General features: G+C 42.4%; 1 pseudogene; it reads right to left on the bottom strand.

Annotated features, from left to right (window-relative positions):
- Window positions 1–228: 228 nt before the first annotated feature.
- On the bottom strand, window positions 229–5,243 carry LOC119574247 (annotated as a pseudogene).
- Between the last annotated feature and the right edge of the window lie 219 nt (window positions 5,244–5,462).

Genomic DNA, 5,462 nt, shown 5'->3' with positions numbered 1-5,462 from the left:
AAAAATCATTGTGAAAAATCACTCATTTTCATCGGATTAGTCTTATACATTATCGATAAAAAAAATGTCTTGTAGGTCCTCTAAGAAAATGACAAACAGATTCACATTTAAGGAATTTTGGTAGGTAATTGAAAACTTCTGTCGCTGTTCCTCCTTGTTCCTGGCTTTCTGTTAATAATCATAAAAAAAAACGTTTAACCAGAGTTAGATCCTTAGATCATTGAAAAAAATAAGGAAAAAAAAAAACATTTAGATATCAATGGATGTCGAAATAAACATAAAACTTACCTAAATAGCTCTTGCCATTCGCCGACTGGTAAAGACCACGCCATTCTTACACAAAACCATACATATCACATATCAGATTTGGACTCGAATAATCAATAAAAATAAATCATATCTACATCATCTAAACTACAAAAGTAGAAACTTGAGAAGCTGTGACTTTAGAAATGGTTCGTGTAGGAATTGATGGTGTGGAGCGCCGGGAACTAGAGGCGAACGTGCGGACGCTGTAACCGTCGGCCTTTTTCAAAAGACTCTGCCACGTTTTTCTCCTCCCAGCTGTGGCCGCTGTCTGTCTTGTTCTCCATTCGGGTCCTCGTCTCGCTCGAAAAGCCTTTGGTGCTCGTCTTCTCGTCGGATTTGCCTTTCTTAGTCGAGATAACGCTAAGAATTCCGTCGGAGGACAACGCGGAGCTGATGGCGTCTCGATCAACAAGCTCAGGCAACAAAAAGCGGCGACAGAAGCTTTTCCTCGCCGAACAACTGCCTTCCTGCTTCTCTGCTTGGCCTTCGATCACAAGCTCACTCCCTCCGACCAGTGACACCGTTACATCTCCGCTAGTAAAGTCATGTACGTCCATCACAACCTGAGGAAACAAAGAACTGGGTGAGATAACAAGTTAATGACACATTAACAAATCAAAATACATTTGTCTGAAATAAAAATACAAGACTTCCTAGTGCATAGTCGTCCCTTGTGTGTGTGTTCATCCTCTTTCACAGAGAATGCTTGATTTTCTACTTGCAGATTGCGTTGACGTAAATTTCTGTAGACCTGCATGGCGTCCCTTTCACCAGACCATTCATTGGCACTTTCCAACACTTCCTTCACACCCTGACTGTAGTTCGAGTACATTCTCGAAGAAATGGTCATCAGAAAACAGACCCTTAATGATTATGGGCAAATACGAACTTTCTGAAGAGCGTTTCCCTTCACTTGAAAGGGAAGCAGTAGACACTTTCGCCTCCCCACTCTGTTTTTCGAGCTTTATCATAACTTGATTGTCCTTCAGAGTAACTTGATGCTGGCGATCAAGTTGCTCGAGGCTGTTGCTTTCATTTGCAACTTCATAAGAACTGGGATAATGTGTTTGCGTGTTGACTTTCCTGGGGAAGAGATCATTGTTTGTTTATACATATGCAACTGTTCAAGCCCAATTTGTTGGTACATTATTCTGGAGAAATATTATTCATTTTCCTTTTATCTGTACTCACATTTGACGCAAATGAAGCAGTGTCGACGGATGGGGGATTTGTGACGTTGCTTTTGGGGAAAGGTTTCCTGTACACTATGAGCTTCACATTTTGTTTGATTTTTAGCCCTGCTAGTCAATGCTGATGAAGCCTCATGGCTGCCTTCTTCTGAGTTGATGATTTTGTCTTCAATCTGTGTGTGGCTCTTGCTTCCTTTTTCCCCGATGCTCATTGGTACTATGACTTCTTGATTACAATCGTTTTGGGTTCTGAAAGGTTTTAAGACTTTATTGAAACATACCTTCATCGCAACTGAAATTCGAATACATATTCAGCATTAATAAATAGAAGGGTTTTAAAGGGAAGAGCTTACCTTTTCGGAGCCGAAATTGTCAGAAAACCATCTGAGGACATGACGGAAGTTTAAAAAGCGTTTCCCGTTGAAGTCTCCAGGAACAACCCAAGCGTCGAAGGAACCGCTTGCTGGACCTGGAACCGTTCTTCCTTCTTCTCCAAGTGACCTTCAACCACCCAAATCTCGCTCGTCACAGCCTTCACACTGATTCTCCTCCGTTCATAAAATCATGAACATCGATTACAAAAATGGAAAAAAAATCAAAGAGGTTTGACTTTCATAATGTTTAAAAACAACATGTAATAAATTATACAGAGCATCTTAACGGACAAACACAACTGTATTATGCTTACCTTATGGTAAGATTCGTCTTCCAGTGATGTGACAGCCTGATTCTCCTCTTAAGATCTCGAGACCGAAGGTTTCTGTTTGCTTGTGAGATCATCGAAGATGGACGATTCCTCTCCCCAGTTCCTTAGCACCTCCTTTATTGCCTTGTGGAAGTTCATTTCTGGTGTCTTGAAAAACAGAATCGCTAAAGAAAAGTCCTCTTCTTCTAATAGGGACGAACTTGCTTCCAGATTCATGGCAAGTTGCAGTTTCCATAACGGACGATTTCTCCTGACACTCACATTCCCTCTTCTGAGTAGACGTTTCAGCCTTCTTTTGCTTTTCCTCCTGCACTTGAGTCTGACTGATGTTCTCTTGAGAATTTACGTAGGTGTCTGCAGAGGAGCTTCGAACTTTTTCAGACTCATTTGTCACAGATCCGATAATCTTGATTGGAATCTTCATCTCATTTTGCTTCTGAGAAGTCTTCTCTTCGCTTGTCTGTCTCTCAGAACAGCGAAGACACTCACATTCTTCTTTCTTTTCCTTGATAGATTCGTTGGTGACACTTGTCTTTGTGGAAGATGAGGATTTGTTCCCGTGAAACAGCCCGTTTTCCTTCGACTGTGACCGGGATGGTTTTGGTCTGCTGAACCTTACCGTTCTGTTAAATGTAAAAAAGAGTTTCATCATATGAAACTATCTCTCTTTCGCATCATACATTATTTCTTTACTCATTCTCATTGGAGTTTAATTTTGTGATCATAAGGCCAAATACTAAACAAAAAATCTCAACCTTTGCAGGAGCAAGTGATCGTAGGATACCGTCTGGGACATGACAGAAGTGATGGCTGTCATGTCAGTGTGTTGTGGCAGAGTGAAACGGCGTCGGAAGGAATAGGAAGACAGAGATAAGCTTCCCTCTTCCTTCTTTTCCACACGTCCTTCCACCAACAACTCCCTCTCGTCCACCACCTTCACCTTCACGTCTCCGCCCATGAAGTCTTGCACATCCAGCACAATCTGTGACAAATGATGTGATAATTATGAATTAATCTATATTTACAGTTCATGCAATAATGTCCATGCCATCAGAAATGTTCCATCCATTGCTGGATTGGTTTGTCAAGATGAGACGTACCTTATAGCTAGAGTTGCCTGATGTGACAGTGACGGCCTGATTCTCTTCCTTCAAGTCACGGGATCGAAGCTGCCTGTAGCGGTCAAGGTAGTCGGTGCCGTCCCAGCGGTCTCTCAGCTTCAGATCTGTGTCATTCCACCGCTCCAGGACTTCCCTGATGGCTGAGTTGAAATCCTGATGTATATCAGAGAAGAATGAGTCGTGGAAGAAATTTCCTCTACGTGTGATGGGCAGGAAAGTGTCCCATGATCCACAAGAGCCAATGTTTGCTCCCTCATCAGTACGAGAGGATTTTGTGGACACTGATGAATTTCTTTGCTCTGAGGCAGAAAATCCTTCTTCAGCCCGTGAGTGAGATGCATTGCTAACTGGAACGTCTGTATTCTTAGCGTGGCATCTGTTTTCCAAAGAACATCTTGTACATTCACATCCCTCTTGATCCACGTCCATGAACTTCGAGGTGGCCTCAGCAGAAGCAGTGGAAGATGTGTTAGAAGATTCCCAATTCTGAGTTCTTGAGGTATTCTGAGTTTTTTCGATGTGGACGGGAATGATGGTGGCTTTCTGCTGTGCATCTTCTCCCTAAAAAAGAAAGTTAATCTCTGAGTTCAGATTGACATTTCACATAACTATATATATCGTATTTATTTTTTGTATGAACTGCAATGCAATTGAAAGAGTCCGCACACTAGATACTTACAACTCTTGGCACAGTGATTGTGAGGATTCCATCTGAAGACATGACAGATGTAACTGCAGCCATGTCAGTAAGATGAGGCAAAGAAAAACGTCTTCTGAATGAGTACGCACACATGGAAGACTTTCCCTCTTCCTTCTCCATACGTCCTTCCACCACCAGTTCTTTCTCACCTACTACCTTCACCTTCACATCTCCACCCATGAAGTCGTGCATGTCCAACACAATCTGTGAAATCGACAATTCTCAATAACCAAGGCTGTGATGCACTTGTGCATATCTTGACTTTGTGTGTGTGTTTAATGTTGTCCATCATTTGCCATGGAGTTTTTTTTTTCCTTTTAAACAAAGTCAGGATCTGTCATTTTACTTCTGACATACGGGCTTTGTCAACACCGTAATCAACATTTATTCGTATACCACTAAAGCAGTGGTACTTAACCTTTGCGTTGCTACACATTAGTGTGACAACGTGATTACCCTATAAGCGTGTCGCACGTTTTGCTGATGTGCATTCGGAAAGTAAATTTAAGTTTTCCATTAATTTGAGATTATCAAGTTTTCTTATAAAGCTCTTTACACTATTCTGTCTATAATATATTTGGTTCCTATATTAATGAAATATAGAGTTGGTGTGTCCCAGAAGTGTAAGATTTACTTTTAGTGTGTCGTCAGACTGCAGAAGTTGAGAACCATTGCTCTGAATAACCAAATGAATTTTGCCATCTCTCTCATTCATGTGTGTGTGTGTGTGTGTGTGTGTGTGTGTGTGTGTGTGTGTGTGTGTGTGTGTGTGGTGGTGTGTGTGTGTGTGTTTTGTGTGTGTGTGTGTGTGTGTGTGTGTGTGTGTGTGTGTGTGTGTGTGTGTGTGTGTGGTGTGTGTGTGTGTGTGTGTGTGAACAGCTTACCTTATGACTAGTGCTGTCTGAAGTCACTGTAATGGCCTGATTCTCTTCCTTCATATTGTGAGAGCGGAGCTGTCTGTAACGTCCCATGATGTCGTTGTCGTCCTTGCGATCCGTCAGTGTGAAGTCATCGTTACTCCATCGGTTCAGAACATCCCTGACGGCGGCGTCGAAGTCGTGGTGTAGACTGGAGAAGAAAGAATCTTGGAAGAAGCTTCCTCTTCGAGTGATGGGAAGGAACGTGTCCCAGGACCTCTTGGTGGATCCTTCACACCGACAGCAACTCACGTCAGGGGCAGAGATCTTCACATCGAAACACTTCTGGATGGGAGCCATTACTGAAGAAGTTGGACAGGATCCCGACCTTTATATGCGGCATCGGAAGTGTGGGACGGTGACGTGGCAAGGGCGTCACAAGGTATGTATAGCGTTTGAGTCGCTGCCAAGTCTTTGGGCAACATGATTCAGGTCCTAAGCATGATTCTTTCTTTTGTGATAATTGTGTCAGTCCTTAGTCAGGTCCTCCCTTTAACCTTACTATTAATTCCATATGAA

The sequence above is a fragment of the Penaeus monodon genome, chromosome 6, assembly GCF_015228065.2.
Source record: "Penaeus monodon isolate SGIC_2016 chromosome 6, NSTDA_Pmon_1, whole genome shotgun sequence".
In the NCBI taxonomy this organism is placed as follows: Eukaryota; Metazoa; Arthropoda; class Malacostraca; order Decapoda; family Penaeidae; genus Penaeus; species Penaeus monodon.
The sequence above is the reverse complement of the archived record's forward strand: the minus strand, read 5'-3'. Positions and strand labels throughout refer to the sequence as shown.